The sequence below is a fragment of the Mytilus galloprovincialis genome, chromosome 12 (assembly GCF_965363235.1).
Source record: "Mytilus galloprovincialis chromosome 12, xbMytGall1.hap1.1, whole genome shotgun sequence".
In the NCBI taxonomy this organism is placed as follows: domain Eukaryota; kingdom Metazoa; phylum Mollusca; class Bivalvia; order Mytilida; family Mytilidae; genus Mytilus; species Mytilus galloprovincialis.
Genome location: NC_134849.1, coordinates 41,027,726 through 41,050,025, shown reverse-complemented (window position 1 = coordinate 41,050,025; position 22,300 = coordinate 41,027,726). Strand labels below are relative to the sequence as shown.

At 31.7% G+C, this 22,300-nt stretch overlaps 1 long non-coding RNA gene across 2 annotated transcripts; it reads right to left on the bottom strand.

The window, feature by feature from the left end:
- Positions 1-502: 502 nt before the first annotated feature.
- Positions 503-20,766, bottom strand: LOC143053592 (uncharacterized). Of its 2 annotated transcripts, XR_012971427.1 has the most exons (4): positions 20,702-20,766; positions 18,141-18,233; positions 16,376-16,441; positions 503-866 (listed from the first exon to the last, which is right to left on the bottom strand). It is a non-coding gene; the product is annotated as an uncharacterized LOC143053592 (long non-coding RNA). The 2 variants fall into 2 exon arrangements; XR_012971426.1 differs by lacking the exon at positions 503-866 and having other exon boundaries at positions 15,797-16,441; positions 20,702-20,765.
- Positions 20,767-22,300: the final 1,534 nt, after the last annotated feature.

The window sequence follows — 22,300 nt, the reverse complement described above, 5'->3', positions numbered from 1 at the left end:
GAAACTGTTTTATAGCAAAGTCAATGTTGGATTTCTTTGACAGACACAAATGATGCCCCTGCAGATGCAAAGTCTTATTTAAAAATAACTGTCTAACACTTTACCTTAAATATGACAAAGGTAAATTATATTATCACCCAAAAGAGCAAATATAAATAAGAATCAAAATCCTGACCCCATGCACAAAAAATGGAAAAACCACCAACTAAGTGAACACTTCCTAGCTTAAAACTGTAGGACAATTATCTGTATGCGAGCTCCCCTTATGCAAGTAACTACTACAAAAAATGATTAAGAGCAAATATTAAACAAAATCAAAACCCTGACCACATGTACACCTTCAATACATGTACAAAGACTACAAACAGACATCAGAGTGAAAACTTCCTAGAATTCAAACTGTAGGAGGAGTTAAGTGGAATAACTGTAAACCCATAATGGGAATGACATACAGAGAGACACTGACAGGGGTAAAATAATATGACGTTATAGTTGTGGCGGCATTAAAAGAATTAATTTTTTAAGAAAAAACTGTACATTTCCAATTTTCATGATGCCAAACCTCCTATTTTTATGACAGTCTATAAAAAATTTATTGATAATGATGTAATCGAAAATTGATAATTAAATTCTCCAAACGATTAAATCATTTTTATGTGAATATTTTGCTCTAAGACATATTATTTCTTGGTGAAAAACAAACATTTCTCATTCTTATCTAAGCCTTTATCTAAAACTGTTAGCCAGGCAGTCTGGTAATATCTACCAAGTGGAATAGAAATCAAGCAACCATACCATCCAGCATTATCTTTTGTTACATTCTTTATTGTCAGTATTTCTGGGTGACTTAAATTCACCATGGATTGCTAAAATATCAAATAAAACAGCATTAGAGGATGAGTATATAAAACATTGAAAAGCAAAATTTTCAAAAAAGTGAACTAAGACAATAAATTATAAAAAAAGTGAAAAAAGAAGAAAATATTTCAATAAACTAGACAATTAGAATCACATTATTTTCTTAAGTCACTTGAGATTTGTCATGCAGTCAGTTTTTTAAATATACACATGTATATATACTATTGTATAACACTTTTTAACAGCAAGATAAACTTATCAACAGACAATAAGAAATTAAATTTAAAGAAACATTCACATCAAGATCATTCAGACACACCATATCTGTAAACATTTCATGACTCAGTGAGACATTTTTCAAGAGACATACATTTTGGTGTGAAAATCCCAATTCAACCTTCTACTTGAGGTATTAATAAGTTGAAGTTATGAAATAACTGTTTCACAAATGATATCGGATATGTTCCTTATCTTGTTACTACAATCCCCTTCCCTTTCATGAATGTGACCTACCAAATTAGACTATTTACCGGACTTGTTATTACATAAGCAACATGACGGGTGCGACATGTGGAGCAGAATCTGCTTACCATTCCGGAGCACCTGAGATGACCCCCAATTTTTGATGGGAATCGTGTTGCTTATTCTTTATTTTCCTATGTTGTGTCATGTGTTCTATTGTTTGTCTTTTTTATTTTTAGCCAGGTGCATGTTGTCAATTTATTTTAGTTGATTTATAAGTTTGACTGTTCCTCTGGTATCTTTCGTCACTCTTTTTTTTAAGTCTAGATTGACTATATAGATAAAGATAGAAAAATACTGGTCTTGGCCCGTAATTCCTAAACAGTTTGGACCATCACCACCAAAAATCAAAGAGCTGAAAGCTCTGGAGAAAAATGACGCCACTGTCTCTAATATTGGGATAGTTTTTATGCAAGTCTTGATTTTCACATACCGTAATTAGTTTAACAATGCAACATGTCTCGTAAGCATATAATTGATATTCGTATATGAGTGTGTGTGAAGTGAAGGTGCCAACTGGCTGGGTTTTTTTTTAAAGACAAATGAATAGGTCAAGACTACCTGAATTGTACAAATAAATACTGTAGAAAGGCTTCTATATTTCTCACTGGTACATAGGCTGAATCCGGGTCCGTTCGTGCCCATTCACGTTTGCGCCAACTCATGTTCGCCCCCTTTCACTTGCACACCCTACATGTTCGCAACTAATCTTAATTGGTTTTGTGTTTAATAACTCTGTAAGCAAGTGTTTTCTTATAAGTATAATTGTTGTCATTGTCTCAAAATAAAGTGAGACAGCATTTTTTTTTTGTGTTGAATAAATCTTAATCATGTTTTGGATAGCGTATTGTTAAAGATAATAATAATCCTTTCTAAATAAAGTGGTATTTTGTCAACGTTTTATTTAGCGTTGAATAACTCTTAATCATGTTTTGGTTATTGTATTGCTATACTTTGTTTCATTGACCTCTTTCATAATGAAGTGAGATTCTGACTAATTTTTTTTCTGTGTGTTGAATTAATTTTATCATGTTTTGGTTATAATAGTGGATTGCTATATTTTGGTTCCTATATTTTATTGTTTCGTTGTTTCAGATCAAAGGGCTTAAAAACAATTATCTTTTGTGTTTTTCCTTTAAAACCTTCAATGTTTTACTCATACCAAGTTATAAATACATTCAGTATTTACACCAAAGCAATTTAAAACAACAATCATGATTTTCCAATTATTCAACTTGAATTTGAATTAAAATTGGGCGCGAATGAGTAGAGTGCGAACGGACCTTGGGTGTGAACGTGTGAGGTGCGAAAGTGTATTGGGCGCAAACAGACCTGATACCACATAGTCTGAACCCCCTTCTCCCACAAAATATGAAGTAAATTAAAAACAAATTGTTCAGAGAACAATTGAAGTCTTTCCACTAGAAAAGATCTATTTTTATATTGAAATATGAAAAATCTGTTTAAAATGTTAGTTCCTATGGCTTTATGACGTCCTATTAACCTATGACCTTGACCTCAATTTCAAGGTCACAAACCATGGACCTTGAATCAAAATATCCTAGGTCTTTAATATGTTTGGTTAATGAGTACTACCACTTGACGCGTAATTTTAAATGTAAGATGGACAAAAACTCCCTTTTATTGTATGCGCAGCCTTTCAACCAAAATATACAAGTAAGGACATGTCGCAACTAATAATTTATGAAAAATTATTTGTCAAAATGTCATACAGTATTTGAAAAGAAGTGAAAATAAGCCAAAATCAAAATTTATAATATGACCTTGACCTTAGACATTGACCTCATTTTCATTTTTAGTACCAATGACCTCATGAAGACCCTAGGTCTCTATCAGTTATGGTTTACCAGTTGAAAATGCATATCGCTTGAATCAAATGAAAAAGGGGGAATAACTCTCATATGGAGTCCCCATAGAGCTAGGGTTCAAACGAATATTCTTATCCTAAATATGTAACGAGCAATTTGGTAAAATAAAATCTTTTACGGTTACGAAGGAGAGGTGGCCACAAGAAAAACAGTGTTTGGGGAGATAACTCTTACAACGTAATGTATTTTGTTATAATTAAATTTGATATATGTTTCATTATAATACTTTATTCTGATTGGCTAACTGCACATCACATGTTATTCCTCAAGCAATTGCATCACTCAATAAAACTTTTCATTCATGATAACACGTGGTCCCACAATAAAGTGCACAGATGAATTGAATAAAAAAGTTATAAAATTCGTGTTTTCATGATCCTAGCTAAAAAAAGTAATAAGTATTAAATGTTTCTTTTTGTAACCTCATAGGGTTGCAAAAGCGTTGACCGTGTGCACATTTTTAGAATGAAGCGCTTACGCTTACGCGCTTCATACAAAAAGTACTTCGGTCAACGCTTTTACACCTCAATGAATTTACAAAAAAAAAGCATTCAATACTTAAATGCAGTTGTAAATTTTTAAAGCAAATAGAGTTAATACTTACTTTCACTTTTTTGGATGTTCATGTACATTTTGTATGTATTTATTTTTCTCAACTACATGAATTTTTTGGTGTATTTTTAATGATATATATGAGTAGTCCAAATAATTATTACGTCTGGCAAGGCTTTTTAAATTTTATTCTGGGACACCTTCCTATGACCACAAGGCTATGTTAATTTTTTTCTGGGACGCCTTCTTACGAACGTCTTAGGAAGGCGTCCCAGAAAAAAATAAAATAGCCTTGTCAGACGTCATTATTATTTGGACTAATACATGAGATATTGGATATTTTTATGCATTATTTAACCAGTTGAGTCTTTTACAGGATTGTTTGTTTAATGCTGTTTAAACATTACTGAAAAAAAACCACCTTAAATTTGCTAATTATTTGGCATGAAAGTTTGATTTATTGAAAGGGACTCATAGTTTTCCATTTAATTTTAATAATTGTCTAATGGTTAAAACAATAGCTTCGTTGTTTACTTTTATACACAACAACATATTCACACTTTGGTTTCGTTGTTTACCTAATATTCACTATGTACTTGGTAACAGTTATTAATTAATTGAATAGAAAATATTATAATAAATATTATTGGAAGCCGAATTGACGTCAAATAGGTGCCGATTTGACTAGATGCCAATTTAACCAGGTGCCGACTTGACTTGTACGTTTCAATTCCTCTGCGATCGTTTGCGGTATTTTCTTGAGAAAACCTATTTTCCATCATCAAAGAGAAGAAGAAACTGCTTGAAATGATTCCCGAACGCTTCGTGATTGTTAAAATAAGTTTAATTCACTCAAAAAACAATTTTAAAACTTGCGATGTTTAAACAGGAAGTTTCAAAAGCACGTGTAAAAGAAGAAATTAACCGGTGAGAGTGGAAATCCGTACATAACATATATCACTATAGTACGACTTTTAAAGCAAAACAGTTTCATCCTTTTGTAAAACAGTCTTTAATATACCTATCACATTAATGTTTGAAGGGTCTTAAGCTTATTCAAACCATATAAGTCGGTATGAAACACCAAAACGGAATGATAATAACCGATTACGTTTTGTAGTTTACAAAATTCTGGACTGGTTCCTGTCAAACTACAACACTTTGTTCGACTGTAGTGGAATACAAACAGAAACCAGTTAGTTTGTAAACTGGTTCCTGGCTGATTACTACACAATGCTCATGCATATTAATGATAACACAAGCACATTCCAGTTTGTATTGAAATTAGTAAATACGAAACCAAGCGCGGTAGGCAGAGAAATCAGGTCGGCAGTTATGGAACAATGACTGCGTCATTTTCCAAAAAATCTGAATCTTCCTTTTGTGGTTTTAATATAACTAAAAAGTGTGTGAAGATTTATGGAATAATCATAAATAGTTTCTGAGATACGGCACAACATGTATTTTTAATAAACATGATCACTCTAAAATAAGATAAAGAATCATCACAAAAAAGTAAACAGATCTTCAGATTAATATAACTTACCACTGAACCATGAAAATGAGGTCAAGTTCAGATGACACCTGCCAGTTGGACATGTACACCTTACAGTCCTTCCATACACCGAATATACTAGCCATATTGCTTGTAGTATCTGAGATATGGACTTGACCACCAAAACTTAACCTTGTTCACTGATCCATGAAATGAGGTCGAGGTCAAGTGAAAACTGTCTGACAGACATGAGGACCTTTCAAGGTACGCACATATCAAATATAGTTATCCTATTACTTATAATAAGAGAGAATTCAACATTACAAAAAATCTGAACTTTTTTTTCAAGTGGTCACTGAACCATGAAAATGAGGTCAAGGACATTGGACATGTGACTGACAGAAACTTCGTAACATGAGGCATCTATATACAAAGTATGAAGCATTCAGGTCTTCCACCTTCTAAAATATAAAGCTTTTAAGAAGTTAGCTAACACCGCCGCCGCCGCCGTAGCCGCCGCCGCCGCCGTAGCCGCCGCCGCCGCCGGATCACTATCCCTATGTCGAGCTTTCTGCAACAAAAGTTGCAGGCTCGACAATTAGCATCCACAGATTTTATCAAAACATTATATGATTAGGCGTTGTTAATTAAAGTCTATTTTTGCTAATGAGAGTAATATTAACATGTCGGGATAAATTGAGTTATTTTGTGTTTTAGTATAAATATCGTTGCAAAATTTTGGAAGAGCAGTCACCCTTCGGAAACCCAAACTTGCACTGCTAAAGTCTATTATACTGGACCTGTAGGACTGACGATCAGTCTTCCAGTTGACTTTGTAGTGTTTGGACAAAAATGTATTTTTTGACTCCCCTTTTATTTTTGAGAATATTTTAAGATAGCAGTCAGTGTTCTGGAAGCGTAACCTCACACTACTCGTCATGCTCATGTCATTATACTAGACCTAAAAGATTGTTTTACCAGTCTACTAGTTGACTGTGCAGTGTTGAGACAAAATTTATCTCTGAATCATAATTTAATTTTAGAAAATACTTTTAAGACTTTTATATTTTGATTTTGAGATTAAGTTCATTTTATGATTTAGTAAATTTGGCATTTATTTTATATTTTACATTGTAAGGAGAAAATAGTTTTACTTTGGATTTTTTATTTTGAATTGATACTATGTACTTTAATTGGATTATTATTATTATTTGGAATTGTTTAATAATTAATTTATTATCATCATACGTCTAAATTATTATAGTAATTAAAGTATGAAAACCTAGTGATTTTTAGCCTTATGTTACAGTTCTATGTAATATAGGCATTTTCTAGTAATATTACTGTTTTATGTAATATGGAGACTATATTACACATTTCAGTAATATAACAATATTACAGGTTTTAGTAATATAAGAATTATATTACTATTTTTTGTAATATTACTTTTACTTGTAATATTATATAAAAAAGTAATATTACAGTTTTCAGTAATTGCCTGGACAGTGATAACAGCAAAATAAAATTTCATGTAGACAAGAAAGGATACCAAAGAAGACATCATAAGTCTTAGCTTGTGTCTCATTCCGTTTGATGATTACAAATAAAATATGTTTATATTAAGGGGGCTCTCCAGTATAAATCTTTTTTTTCTTTCTAATATATGATTTCTTTATATTTTTCTATAAACATGATAAATGAACTTTATTATATACTTAATAGAACAAGAGGCTCTCAAGAGCCTGAATCGCTCACCTGGTAAATAATGCCTTATTGAACATATTGAACCATGCCAGGCAAACATGTACAGCTAACAATTCTTCAATATTAGAAATACAAGTTCTACCATGTTTACACGTTTCCTCCTAATATAATATGCATACAAGAAGAGCGGCAGGACGTCATTTTTATTACATTATAGTTACAATAAAAGAATTTTAACAATAAAATTGTTATTGTTACATTATTAAATTGTTATTCTTTCGAATTTCTTCATTCATGATTTGAATTTATTCCACTGCTGAGAAGGGGCAAGGGGCTCCAATAACAGCAAAACAGTTAAATGATTTCATTAATAACAGTTAGGCATGGACCATTTAACTTGTAGGGGGACATGGGTTTTTTTCTGTTCAGAATATTTTCTATTTTTTGGAAGTAGCACAACAAATTATATTTTTTGCAAATTGCAAATTGAAAATTTCAGGACAGGTAGACCTTGACCTAATAAATATTTTAACTTCTAGTCTTATTTGCTCTAAATGCTGGAGTTTTTTTAGATATAAGCCAAAAACTGCATTTTACCCTGTGTTCTATTTTTAGCCATGACGGCCATGTTTTTAGACAAAATAGAAAATAAAACACAAACTTTATTTTATACACCCTACTGATCATTCAGTTGAAGTTTGGTTGAATTTGGTTGAGTAGTTTTAGAGGAAAAGATTTTTTAAAGTTAGCAAATATGATGAACAAATTGTGAAAAAATTGTCATTAAAGGACAATAACCCCTTAAGGGGTCAATTGACAATTTTGGTCATATTTAACTTATTTGTAGATCTTACTTTGCTGATCATTTTTGTTGTTTACAGTTTATCTTTATCTATAATGATATTCAAGATAATGACCAAAAACTGCAAAATTTCCTTAAAATTACCAATTAAGTGGCAGCAACCCAACAATGGTTAGTTTGATTCGTCTGAAAATTTCAGGGCTGATAGATCTTGACCTAATGAACATTTTTACTCCATGTCAGATTTGCTCTAAATGCTTTCGTTTTGAGATATAAGCCAAAAACTGCATTTGACCCCTATGTTCTATTTAAAGTAAGGGCGGCCATGTTTTTTGACGGATCAAAAATCGAAGCACACATTTTGTGCAGGATAATCTAAGGAACTATCATGCTAAGTTTCATCCAAATCCATTCAGTAGTTTCAGAGGAGAAGATGTTTGAAAAATTGTTAACGACGACAGACGACGACGACGGACGCCAAGTGATGAGAAAAGCTCACGTGGCCTTTTAGGCCAGGTGAGCTAAAAATGAAATAAAAAAATTGGGTCACCGTTCATTTACGCTAACAATCTGCCTCTGAAAGAAGCATAATTTTTTGTTAATGTCCTTATTTACTGTTGAACTAATAGGAGAAAAAGAAGTAATATCGAAATAAAAAAAAAACTAAATTACAGAAATCGCTTAAATTTTACAAGTATTTAGTTCATGTACAGCTTTTTGAAAACAATAATAAAAAATATAGGTCATCGATGATTTAAAAAAGATATTTCAACTTTAATGCCAAAAAAATGTATTTTTGCATCAAAGGGAGATAATTTGGAGCTTTTTCAATGCTATAAACATATTAAAAGTCACCTGGGGGCAAACAAAATTGATTTTTTTAGTTGATTTTTGTACCATATCATAAAGCAATAACTAATAGTGTGATGAATAAAATTTGTAATGAAAAAATTCGTAAGGGTTCTGCGGAACCCAGTGTCTCACCTACTTTTGCTGTAAATCGCAGGCTGAACAAAAAAAAGGAAAACAAGAGGCTGTCACAACGACAGCAAACCGGATTTATTAACATTTATTTGTGTCCTAGCAATATCACAAGAACCATTACTGATGAATGGTGAAAGGGAAAATCGTCAATATCAAATTTGACCTCCATTTTGTCATCAGTATCAACATATTAAAATTAGAAAAGCTTAGATTGAATGGTTCATGAGTAAATGCAATAAAGTGAATGGAAACGCCATTTTACGATCTTTCAAGAACCATAACTCCTGAACGGTAAAAGTCAAAATCGTCATTATTGAACATGTTGAACTTGACCTCTATTTTGACATCAGTAACAACATATAAAAATTTCAAAAGCTTTGGTTGAATGGTTCATGAGAAAATGCACGGACATGACTGGAAACACCATTTTTCAATCTTTCAAGAACCATAACTCCTGAACGGTAAAAGTCAAAATCGTCATTTTGAACTTGACCTCCATTTTGTCATCAGTAACAACATATTAAAATTTGGGAAGCTTTGGTAGAACAGTTCATGTGTAAATACACGGACACGACTGGAAACTCCATTTTCAGTCTTTCAAGAACCATAACTCCTGAACAGTAAAAGTCAAAATCGTCATTATTGAACTTGACCTCCATTTTGTTATCAGTAACAACATATCAAAATTTGGGAAGCTTTGGTAGAACAGTTCATGCGTAAATGCACGGACACGACTGGAAAAACCATTTTTTAATCTTTCAAGAACCATAACTCCTGAACGGTAAAAGTCAAAATCGCCATTATTGAACTTGACCTCCATTTAGTTGTCGGTAACAACATATTAAAATTAGAAAAGCTTAGATTGAATGGTTCATGAGTAAATGCAATAAAGTGAATGGAAACGCCATTTTACAATCTTTCAAGAACCATAACTCCTGAACGGTAAAAGTCAAAATCGTCATTATTGAACATGTTGAACTTGACCTCTATTTTGTCATCAGTAACAACATATAAAAAATTCAAAAGCTTTGGTTGAATGGTTCATGAGAAAATGCACGGACATGACTGGAAACACCATTTTTCAATCTTTCAAGAACCATAACTCCTGAACGGTAAAAGTCAAAATCGTCATTTTGAACTTGACCTCCATTTTGTCATCAGTAACAACATATTAAAATTTGGAAGCTTTGGTAGAACAGTTCATGTGTAAATACACGGACACGACTGGAAACTCCATTTTTCAGTCTTTCAAGAACCATAACTTGAACGGTAAAAGTCAAAATCGTCATTATTGAACTTGACCTCCATTTTGTCATCAGTAACAACATATTAAAATTTGGGAAGCTTTGGTAGAACAGTTCATGCGTAAATGCACGGACACGACTGGAAAAACCATTTTTCAATCTTTCAATAACCATAACTCCTGAACGGTAAAGGTCAAAATCGCCATTATTGAACTTGACCTTCATTTAGTTGTCAGTAACAACATATTAAAATTTTAAAAGCTTTGGTTGAACGGTTCATGAGTTAATGCACGGACAACATTTGATTGACGCCCGAAAATACCGAAAAAATGAATTTAATTTTTTACAAAATTAAGTTCTGGATACTATCTTATGATCATAAACAAGCTTCTGTCCAAGTTTGGTACAAACCCAGGATAGTTTAAGAAAGTTAAAGTTAAAAAACTACCTTGATCAAAAACTTTAACCTGAACTTTGCTCTATCATTTTCTATGTTCAGTGGACCATGAAACTTGGGTCAAAAATATAATTTGGCATTAAAATTAGAAAGATCATATCATGGGGAACATGTGTACTAAGCTGAATGGACTTCAAATTCTTCAAAAACTACCTTGACCAAAAACTTAAACCTGAAGCGAACGGACACACAGATGGACGAACTAACGAACGAACGGAGGCACAGACCAGAAAACATAATGCCTCTCTACTATCGTAGGTGGGGCAATCGTAGGTGGGGCATAAAAATGAAATCACATTTAAACTTTTTTTTTACACCAGAAATCAGGGACGTTCTCTGAAAGCAGGAAATATATTTCCTGACTTGTGCTCAACCTGTTCAGACGTCTCAGACTATTTTTACTCAAAAGATTTTATCCTTTAAACAGGAATAGAGGTTAAAGACAAATCCAATCAAGGTGCACTCAGTGGGTTGAAAGATGCTTCAGATTTAAGATCACCCTTGCACACAACACAAATCATGTGGCAAGGCATTATGTTTGTTTTTCTTGATTCCAAATCATATAGAAGCTTCAAAGCAAAAAAGCTTTGATTTAAAACGTTTGATGACTGCAGCATCAGAAAGGTATAAAAAAAACCCAACGCATCGGAAAGATATCACTAAAAACCAACATAGAAAAAAAAAATTTGAACAAGAATTGCCAATAAAATTTTTCGTGTTGCAGTGATTTTACAGGGTTAGTCGTGGAAAGGGAAACAAACAATAATTAATTTTTGGCCTACATAGCTAGTTGACACACAATGAATGTTGTGTTAGAACTTAAAAAAATTAAATTGAAAATTTACCTGCTATGGTCCAATATACAAAATCTAAATACATGATTTGATTCAGCATATTTTAAAAAGAACCCCAACAATTCAATTTTTGATGAAATCAAAGAAAGTTCAATTTTGGAACCTCTAGAACTCAATGTGGACCAATTTAATAAAGGGGCCCAGACATCACAAATCTAAATAAACGATTAGAATCGGCATATCAAAGAACCCCAATAATTCAATTTTTGATGAAATCAAACAAAGTTTAATTTTGGACCCTTTTGGCCCCTCATTCCTAAACTGTTGGAACCAAAACTCTAAAAACCAATCCCAATCTTCCTTTTGTGGTCATAGATTTCTATTTACTTATACATACTAAAGTTATTATCCTGAAATCATTGGTCTTGGATGACGCTCAACAAGGCAGATGACAACAACGTATAACAAATATCAACTAAATTTTTTTTAATTATTTTTGCGGTTGTATCAAACGGACATATAAACCCATAACGTTAAAAGTGAATGTACCCAAATTCATGCTTCATTAAAAATTTGTGTGAATAAGCATTGTGTATACATTTTTTATTTTTTTTTTTTTTTAAACAATTAGATCATCTTTATTGCACTAAATGCTGTTTAACAATTTACCTAGCTTACAGCTTTAGGCTAAGTATCCCTGTATATCAATTATTATACATCCAGGGAGAATATATAATAAAATATTATATTAATGTTAGTATTTTACAATGAAGCATAATACATTATATAAATAAACATCAATACAAATAAATTCATTCATTTAAAAATCAAATTGTGTGTTTCTGTTTATAAATCGGGAAAAATTTACGGTTCTACGCCGTGCCGTTTTGTTATTATATTATGTGTATTTACTTTCTTACATGTACAGGTAACGTGTGTAGGAGTGTCTCGAGAATAGTGTATTGGAGTTAGCCTAACTTTTTAATATTCTTTTATATTGTGATATTATGGATTTATTTTTCCTAGCTTACATTCTTGATCATGTTTATTTAGGAAAATACACATATAGGTAAGTGAATAATTATGTTAACTCAAATCAAAAGGTTGTTTGCGTAGCTTTATTTTGTTTGTTTGTGGCACCTCGTGGTATAATATTTAGACTAGGCCAAGGTAATTAGCATATGTTAATTTGTCAACCAGTAATACTTTTACTTACAGTTTACAATATGTTGACGTCTTTATTAACATTTTTCCGGTTTCAATGTTTCTTATCGCATTTAATTTTATTATGTCGTTTATTTCTTTTTTAAAAATTTTAAAGATTTCTATCTTTGTTTCTTTTTTATTTGAGACAAAATGTGCCTTATATATTGAGAAAAAAACCAACATAGAAAAAAAAAATTTGGACAAGAATTGCCAATAAATAAAGGCAACAGTAGTATACCGCTGTTCAAAACTCATAAATCCATGGACAAAAAACAAAATCGGGATAACAAACTAAAACCGAGGGAAACGCATTAAATATAAGAGGAGAACAACGACATAACACTAAAATGTAACACATATAGACAAAATCCCACGAGAATAACAAATATAACATATATATATAACATCAAAACCAAATACATGAATTTGGGATAGACAAGTACCGTGACACGTCTTATCGCAATGTGAATTTACACTCAAAAATAAGAGAAAACAAACGACACAACGTTATAATGTAATACACACAGAAACGAACTATAATATAACAATGACCATATTCCTGACTTGGTACAGGGCATTTTTAAAGGAAAAAATGGTGGGTTGAACCTGGTTTTGTGGCATGCCAAACCTCGCACTTTTATGGCCATATGAAATATAACATCAAAATGACAACACAGGACTACAATATAAATAAATTGGAGAACACAATTGACAAAGAATCACACGAACAACAGCCAACAAAAGGCAACAAGTTTAAAATTTTAATACGCCAGAAGTGTATTTTGTCCACACAAGACCTATGTGTGACGCACAGATACAAACGTTTGAAAGCCGAAACGAGTACAAAGTTGAACAGCATCGAGGACCAAAAGATCAAAAAGGTTGTGCCAAAAACGGCAAGGGTTTTCCGTTAAGTTACCAGAAAATCCCTATAATTTAGAGTAATTTATACTTTTGCAAACAGTAAATTTAATAAAATGAATATTCAAAAGATGTACATGATAAAGCTGAAGTATTAACTAATTACAGGAAACAACTGAAATACATTTACATAACCAGACATTTGAAACACAAAAGTAGACACATCCGAATAAAATTTTTCGTGTTGCAGTGATTTTACAGGGTTAGTCGTGGAAAGGGAAACAAACAATAACTAATTTTTGGCCTACATAGCTAGTTGACACACAATGAATGTTGTGTTAGAACTTAAAACCAGATGCTCCGCAGGGCGTAGCTTTATACGACCGCAGAGGTTGAACCCTGAACGGTTAGGGCAAGTATGGACACAACATTCAAGCTGGATTCAGCTCTAAATTTGGATTGTGATTAAATAGTTGACACAGCATAGGTTTCTGACACAGAATGAATGTGTTCTAATGAACTTAAAATTTTTGTTTCTCTTAGAGCAATTCACTATGCTGTTGAATATTAATCCTCTCAAAAAAATGTTTGAAGAAATTTTCTTTTTTATTTATGAAATTTCAAATGAGAAAAATTGAACCCAATTTTTTTAATCACATCCCCCTTTCCCTTATTCCAAAACTAATCTCAATTAAAATTTCTAATGGAGTTTGCAACAATAACTACTCATTTAAATACATCATAAAATATTAAGATGTAAAAAAACTGCTTGTTATCACTGAATGGTAAAGGTTATTTTAATTTATCAGTTGGTAGTAAAAAGTGAATATACATTGTATATTGTATATAACAAAGATTTAAGTTGATTCTGGACAAAGAAAGATAACTCCAATTAAAAAAAAATCTTGCTATTGCACAATATTTTGCAATTAGATATTTCTTGCTTACTATTCTGGACAAAGAAAGATAACTCTAATTAATTTTTTTTTTTTATATTTCACAATATTGTGCAATTAGATATTTCTTGCCATTGCGCAATACTGTGCAATTGAAAAGACTTGCTATTGCACAATACTTAATATAATAATTTTAGATCCTGATTTGGACCAACTTGAAAACTGGGCCCATAATAAAAAATCTAAGTACATTTTTGAATTCAGCATATCAAAGAACTTCAAGATTTCATTTTTTGTTAAAATCAGACTAAGTTTAATTTTGGACCCTTTGGACTTTAGTGTAGACCAATTTGAAAACAGGACCAAAAATGAAGAATCTACATACACAGTTAGATTTGGTATATCAAAGAACCCCATTTATTCAATTTTTGATGAAATCAAACAAAGTTTAATTTTGGACCCCGATTTGGACCAACTTGAAAACTGGGCCAATAATCAAGAATCTAAGTACATTTTTAGATTCAGCATATCAAAGAACCTAACTGATTCATTTTTTGTCAAAATCAAACTAAGTTTAATTTTGGACCCTTTGGACCTTAATGTAGACCAATTTGAAAACGGGACCAAAAGTTAAGAATCTACATACACAAAACTCCCAAAATCAAACCCAACCTTTCTTTTATGGTCATAAACCTTGTGTTTAAATTTCATAGATTTCTATTTACTTATACTAACGTTATGGTGCGAAAACCAAGAAAAATGCTTATTTGGGTCCCTTTTTGGCCCCTAATTCCTAAACTGTTGGGACCTAAACTCCCAAAATCAATACCAACCTTCCTTTTGTAGTCATTAACATTGTGTTTAAATTTCATTGATTTCTATTTACTTAAACTAATGTTATTGTGCGAAAACCAAGAATAATGCTTATTTGGGCCCTTTTTTGGCCCCTAATTCCTAAACTGTTGAGACCAAAACTCCCAAAATCAATCCCAACCGTTCTTTTGTGGTCATAAACCTTGTGTCAAAATTTCATAGATTTCTATTAACTTAAACTAAAGTTACAGTGCGAAAACCAAGAAAATGCTTATTTGGGCCCTTTTTGGCCCCTAATTCCTAAAATGTTGGGACCAAAACTCCCTAAATCAATACCAACCTTCCTTTTGTGGTCATAAACCTTGTGTTAAAATTTCATAGATTTCCATTAACTTTTACTAAAGTTAGAGTGCGAAAACTAAAAGTATTCGGACGCAGGACGACGACGACGACGACGCCGACGACGACGACGACGACGACGACGACGACGACGACGACGCCAACGTGATAGCAATATACGACGAAAATTTTTTCAAAATTTGCGGTCGTATAAAAATTAAATTGAAAATTTACCTGCTATGGTCCAATATACAAAATCTAAATACATGATTTGATTCAGCATATTTTAAAAAGAACTCCAACAATTCAATTTTTGATGAAATCAAAGAAAGTTCAATTTTGGAACCTCTAGAACTCAATGTGGACCAATTTAATAAAGGGGCCCAGACATCACAAATCTAAATAAACGATTAGAATCGGCATATCAAAGAACCCCAATAATTCAATTTTTGATGAAATCAAACAAAGTTTAATTTTGGACCCTTTTGGCCCCTCATTCCTAAACTGTTGGAACCAAAACTCTAAAAACCAATCCCAATCTTCCTTTTGTGGTCATAGATTTCTATTTACTTATACATACTAAAGTTATTATCCTGAAATCATTGGTCTTGGATGACGCTCAACAAGGCAGATGACAACAACGTATAACAAATATCAACTAAATTTTTTTTAATTATTTTTGCGGTTGTATCAAACGGACATATAAACCCATAACGTTAAAAGTGAATGTACCCAAATTCATGCTTCATTAAAAATTTGTGTGAATAAGCATTGTGTATACATTTTTTATATTATTTGGTTGATGCAAACTTCAGTTAGAGAATGGAAACAGAAAATTCAGCATTGTTTCCATAATTGTAAAGAAATATTTAACTTAAATGGAAATTAAGACCTCATTTAACACAAAATTAAAAATAAAAGGTTGAAAAATAAAAGGCAAAGCTACAATATTTACAAACCTTTCGGCTCACTAATGCCATGAATTGATAGCCATACCACAGTGGTAACATCCTGTGTTATCTGATCTAGAAAAGAAAAAAAATACAAAAATAAATATGTAGTAAATATATATACTGTCTTAAGTGTTGAGGTACAATATCCAATAAAGAAAAATAAATCTAACATTAAGACGAAGTTGCAAGTGTTGAATTAATATTTCTGAATGCAGTTGTTTGCCAGCCCAGAATTGCATCAATTGAGGGCAGTATGTTTATTATACTAAGTGCTTGCAGAAATTAATCCTAACTACATAAGCCAAGGTTGTTTATAATTATTAGGATTTTAAATAGCATGAAACATAACCAGTGCTTAACAATTGTAAAGTATTGTGTAACTTATATTCAGAACTGTTAACGTTGGATTATGTTGCTTGATGAATTTGGTGATTAGATTTTGTCAGTTGTCATGGTTGTTGTAGGATTTTTCTTGGATTTCAGTATTTCTGTTATTCTACTTTTTTTGTTATGTATAACAGCACTTACAAAAAGATTTTAATCATTTTAATTAGCCAAACATCATGTAGTCGCCAGAAATATGGTCATTGTATCGAAGCACATGTGAATGGTTCCAGTATGAAAAGAAGATAATTACACTTTTGCGAGATATGAACAAAGAAATATTTAGCAACATTTTGAAAGCATATATTTCATGCTATTATCAAAGGAAGGGTGCTTTGGCTGTTGTCTTTCATCCTAAGGTCGTGGTCAAATGGTGAGTACCCTGATTTAACATAAGTGAATTTCTTTGTTAGTGTGAGTAACCCTGCAAAGACGCCATTGGCATTGCAACAATTAATAAAAGTATATTTCAGGTGTAAGTAGGATGACAAAAGTATCTCTTATATTTGGAACTTGTAGCTTAACAGTGGAAAAGGTGTTTTCTAGAATTGATGCCACAGTAAACCAATCTTATTTCTCGGATTTAAACAAATGAGTAAAGGTTCTGTGCTACAAGAAAAAAAAGTATCATAAGTATAATGTGTACATACATTTTGAAGTTATTTTGCATTTTTTACAAAAAATATTTACATGGTAATAATGAGAAGTTCTGTTAATATTCACATGCAAATTTCAAAAACGCACACATGACATAGAGGGAATAAAAAGCCATATCTAGTTGTTACAATGGTCAACAAATATGGTCATAATTTAACTTAGGACTCAATAAAAACCAACGCATCCCAGCTGGAGAAAACTCTGCAAATTTTGTTTGTTTTTGGATTTGCAAATTTTAAATTCTTCTTCTTGTCTTTATCATGTTTATGTGTTTACAGATTTTTTTACATCATTTATTAATCTCCCACATTCATGACATTTGAATCAAATGATTGATGATTTGAAACAATCACATGGTCACAGTGTGCCCACATATAACGCATCCAAAGACGATTGTGTAAGATTTATTTTAATTCATTCAGAAGTTATATTATAACTTGCTTATTTATAAAAATCTGACATTTTTTTTTTTAATATTGCAATGTATTGTAATGAAAGAAAAAACAGTGTATCGTAATTTTCTGTCGATAAACACATCTACATATTTTGTTCTTGTTATCTACAGAGTTTTATAAAATTCTGTTGAGTGGTTTCAGAGGAGTTGGGATGACTAGAACAGGACTGATGGACAAAGTCAAAAACATTATACCCTACAGAACTTTGATCCATGGGTTATAATTAATGTACATGAAATAAAAATCTCAGACATAAGAGATTTTATTTTACTTACACACAATTTTCCATTAGGATCCCCCATGATGCAAACTGTCACATGTCAGTTCTTACCATGCTGACCAAACCAATCACTCTGTTTTTCTCGATACTGTAACAAAAAAGAAAGATACATGTATAACAAAGGTATATGTTCCATACTCTAAGGTATATCTAAAAGTAAATGTCCATAAAAACTGTCAATACAAAATCCCACTATCATATCACTATTAGGTAAAAATACCATTTTTTTTTTTAATCATTGTTAATGTTCCATTTTCTGTTCATCGTTCCAGAGTTTTATTTTTTTTACACTATCTACATGTATAGTATATAAATACAAATGGTGTTGTGATGTAAACAAATGACACCATAATGACATTTATGTGGTGAAAACAGATACTTTTGCAGTATAAGCTATTTATTTGTCTAGCAAATATGAATAATTGCATACAATTCACATTTTGTATCATAATCCTTCATGCTTAACAAATAAATTATATACATGTACATGTAATCTGGCATATTTGACTGTAAACACTGAATTTGACTGAGAATGTGTATGTATGCATTGAAAGAAGTGAGCTCCTTCTTTATACGACCGCAGAGGTTGAACCCTGAACGGTTGGGGCAAGTATGGACACAACATTCAAGCTGGATTCAGCTCTAAATTTGGATTGTGATTAAATAGTTGACACATCATAGGTTTCTGACACAGAATGAATGTGTTCTAATGAACTTAAAATTTTTGTTTTCTCTTAGAGCAATTCACTATGCTGTTGAATATTAAACCTCTCAAAAAAATGTTTGAAGAAATTTTCTTTTTTATTTATGAAATTTCAAATGAGAAAAATTGAACCCAATTTTTTTAATCACATCCCCCTTTCCCTTATTCCAAAACTAATCTCAATTAAAATTTCTAATGGAGTTTGCAACAATAACTACTCATTTAAATACATCATAAAATATTAAGATGTAAAAAAACTGCTTGTTATCACTGAATGGTAAAGATTATTTTAATTTATCAGTTGGTAGTAAAAAGTGAATATACATTGTATATTGTATATAACAAAGATTTAAGTTGATTCTGGACAAAGAAAGATAACTCCAATTAAAAAAAAATCTTGCTATTGCACAATATTTTGCAATTAGATATTTCTTGCTTACTATTCTGGACAAAGAAAGATAACTCTAATTAAAAAAAAATTTGCTATTTCACAATATTGTGCAATTAGATATTTCTTGCCATTGCGCAATACTGTGCAATTGAAAAGACTTGCTATTGCACAATACTTAATATAATAATTTTAGATCCTGATTTGGACCAACTTGAAAACTGGGCCCATAATAAAAAATCTAAGTACATTTTTGGATTCAGCATATCAAAGAACCCCAAGATTTCAATTTTTGTTAAAATCAGACTAAGTTTAATTTTGGACCCTTTGGACTTTAGTGCAGACCAATTTGAAAACAGGACCAAAAATGAAGAATCTACATACACAGTTAGATTTGGTATATCAAAGAACCCCATTTATTCAATTTTTGATGAAATCAAACAAAGTTTAATTTTGGACCCCGATTTGGACCAACTTGAAAACTGGGCCAATAATCAAGAATCTAAGTACATTTTTAGATTCAGCATATCAAAGAACCTAACTGATTCATTTTTTGTCAAAATCAAACTAAGTTTAATTTTGGACCCTTTGGACCTTAATGTAGACCAATTTGAAAACGGGACCAAAAGTTAAGAATCTACATACACAGTCATGACAGTTAGATTCGGCATATCAAAGAACCCCAATTATTCAATTTTGATGAAATCAAACAAAGTTTAATTTTGGACCCTTTGGGCCCCTTATTCTGTTGGACCAAAACTCCCAAAATCAATACCAACTTCCTTTTATGGTCATAAACCTTGTGTTTAAATTTCATAGATTTCTATTTACTTATACTAACGTTATGGTGCGAAAACCAAGAAAAATGCTTATTTGGGTCCCTTTTTGGCCCCTAATTCCTAAACTGTTGGGACCTAAACTCCCAAAATCAATACCAACCTTCCTTTTGTAGTCATTAACATTGTGTTTAAATTTCATTGATTTCTATTTACTTTAACTAAAGTTATTGTGCGAAAACCAAGAATAATGCTTATTTGGGCCCTTTTTTGGCCCCTAATTCCTAAACTGTTGAAACCAAAACTCCCAAAATCAATCCCAACCGTTTTTTTGTGGTCATAAATCTTGTGTCAAAATTTCATAGATTTCTATTAACTTAAACTAAAGTTATAGTGCGAAAACAAAGAAAATGCTTATTTGGGCCCTTTTTTGGCCCCTAATTCCTAAAATGTTGGGACCAAAACTCCCAAAATCAATACCAACCTTCCTTTTGTGGTCATAAACCTTGTGTTAAAATTTCATAGATTTCCATTCACTTTTACTAAAGTTAGAGTGCGAAAACTATAAGTATTCGGACGACGACGACGACGACGACGACGCCAACGTGATAGCAATATATGACGAAAAATTTTTCAAATTTTGCGGTCGTATAAAAATCTAAATTTTATGCATTTGAATAGTTATATACCTTTTATGGCAGGAATTTCATTGCAAACTCCATGATTATTAAAATCTGCTGAGGCTTGAGGTCCTTTAGTATATCCAGTTGTGATTGGTCTTAGTTGATTGTTCAGACTATATGTCTCTTCCAGACATCCATGGTTTGATACAGTTAATTTTCTCTCCAGAATCTTCACAGAACTGGGCACACTGTAACATTTTCAACATCTCGAATCAGCTGACACTGCTCATGATCACATGCTGAGTATAATTCTAGCCTTTTTGGGTAACTGAGAAGTCAAGTAATGCAATGGTCTGCACGTCTACTCTGAGATGCACAATATACATGACGTAGTTTAAAATCAATTCTAAGGCACTGCTTTGCTGCAGAAAGCTTATTCTTACAAAACTTGGGCTGTTCATTTGACATACATGTGGATCCCTTATTATGAAGCTCTTCAATCATCTCTTCAAGTCGTGTAAATGTGTCATTTTCATCTGCTGCAATAGTGTCTAGACCTTGTAAACTTGTTCTTTTTGAAGCTGCATATGTTTGTAAGATTCTATACAAGGATGATTTTCTTAATGGAGTAAAGTCAGTATTTTCACAATAAGAAAGATATATATCATATATATATTAACCATCTGTGAAAGACATACTGTTCTGACTACATCTGGAATACTTAGACTTTTGCCACAGAGTCCAATTTCATATCTGGTGTTTCATACATTTAAGGGGGTTCGCGGGTCTAAATCATTTATATAGGATTTCTCTATATTTTTCTATAAATGAACTTTATCTTATAGTAAATAGAAAATTAAAATAAAAAAGTGGGGTCACCGTTCATTTGCGCTCACAATCTGCCTTCGAAAGAAGCATACATTTTTGTAAAGGTGGTTGAAGTAATAGGAGAAATATAGGTAATATCGAAATAAAAAAAAAAAATTATTACAGAAATCGCTCAAATTTTACAATAATTTAGTTTAAGTACAGCTTATATGGAAATTATATTAAAAAATATATGTCACCGATGAGTTAAAAAAGATATTTCAGTTTTAAAGCCAAAAAAGGGCATTTTTCCACCAAAGGGAGATAATTTGGAACTTTTTCAATGATGTACACATTTTGAATGTCATCTGGGGCCAACACGAATTAATTGTTTTGAATGATTTTTGTACCATATGATAAAGTAACAACTACAAAAGGTAATAAATAAAATTTGTAGTGAAAAACAAATGTTTATTTTTTTCTGAAATTTTTATACCCTCGAGCCTCCTTAACTAACTGATTGAACAAAACAGGAGTCAGTTAAGAATGCCATAGAATGTTTTAATTTGACAGTGTTCATCCTTTTTCTGGGGTATTTTTCTTTGACCATGTCAACTAATCCTGTGGTTTCAATATCTAATATTTAGACTGATAATACATGTAGCTTGAAATGTTAGGTATGTATCTGTTTATATCTGACTTTGTGTATTTTTTGGACAGAACAGCCAGCAGTTGCTACTTTAATACATTGTTTTCAGTCTGTATGTTCATCTTAAATAATGTTAATATAAATCCTTCAGGTAATGAAGTTGTAATTCCAGAAGATAGTTTTGCTTTCTTTTAAATTCATCAGACTGG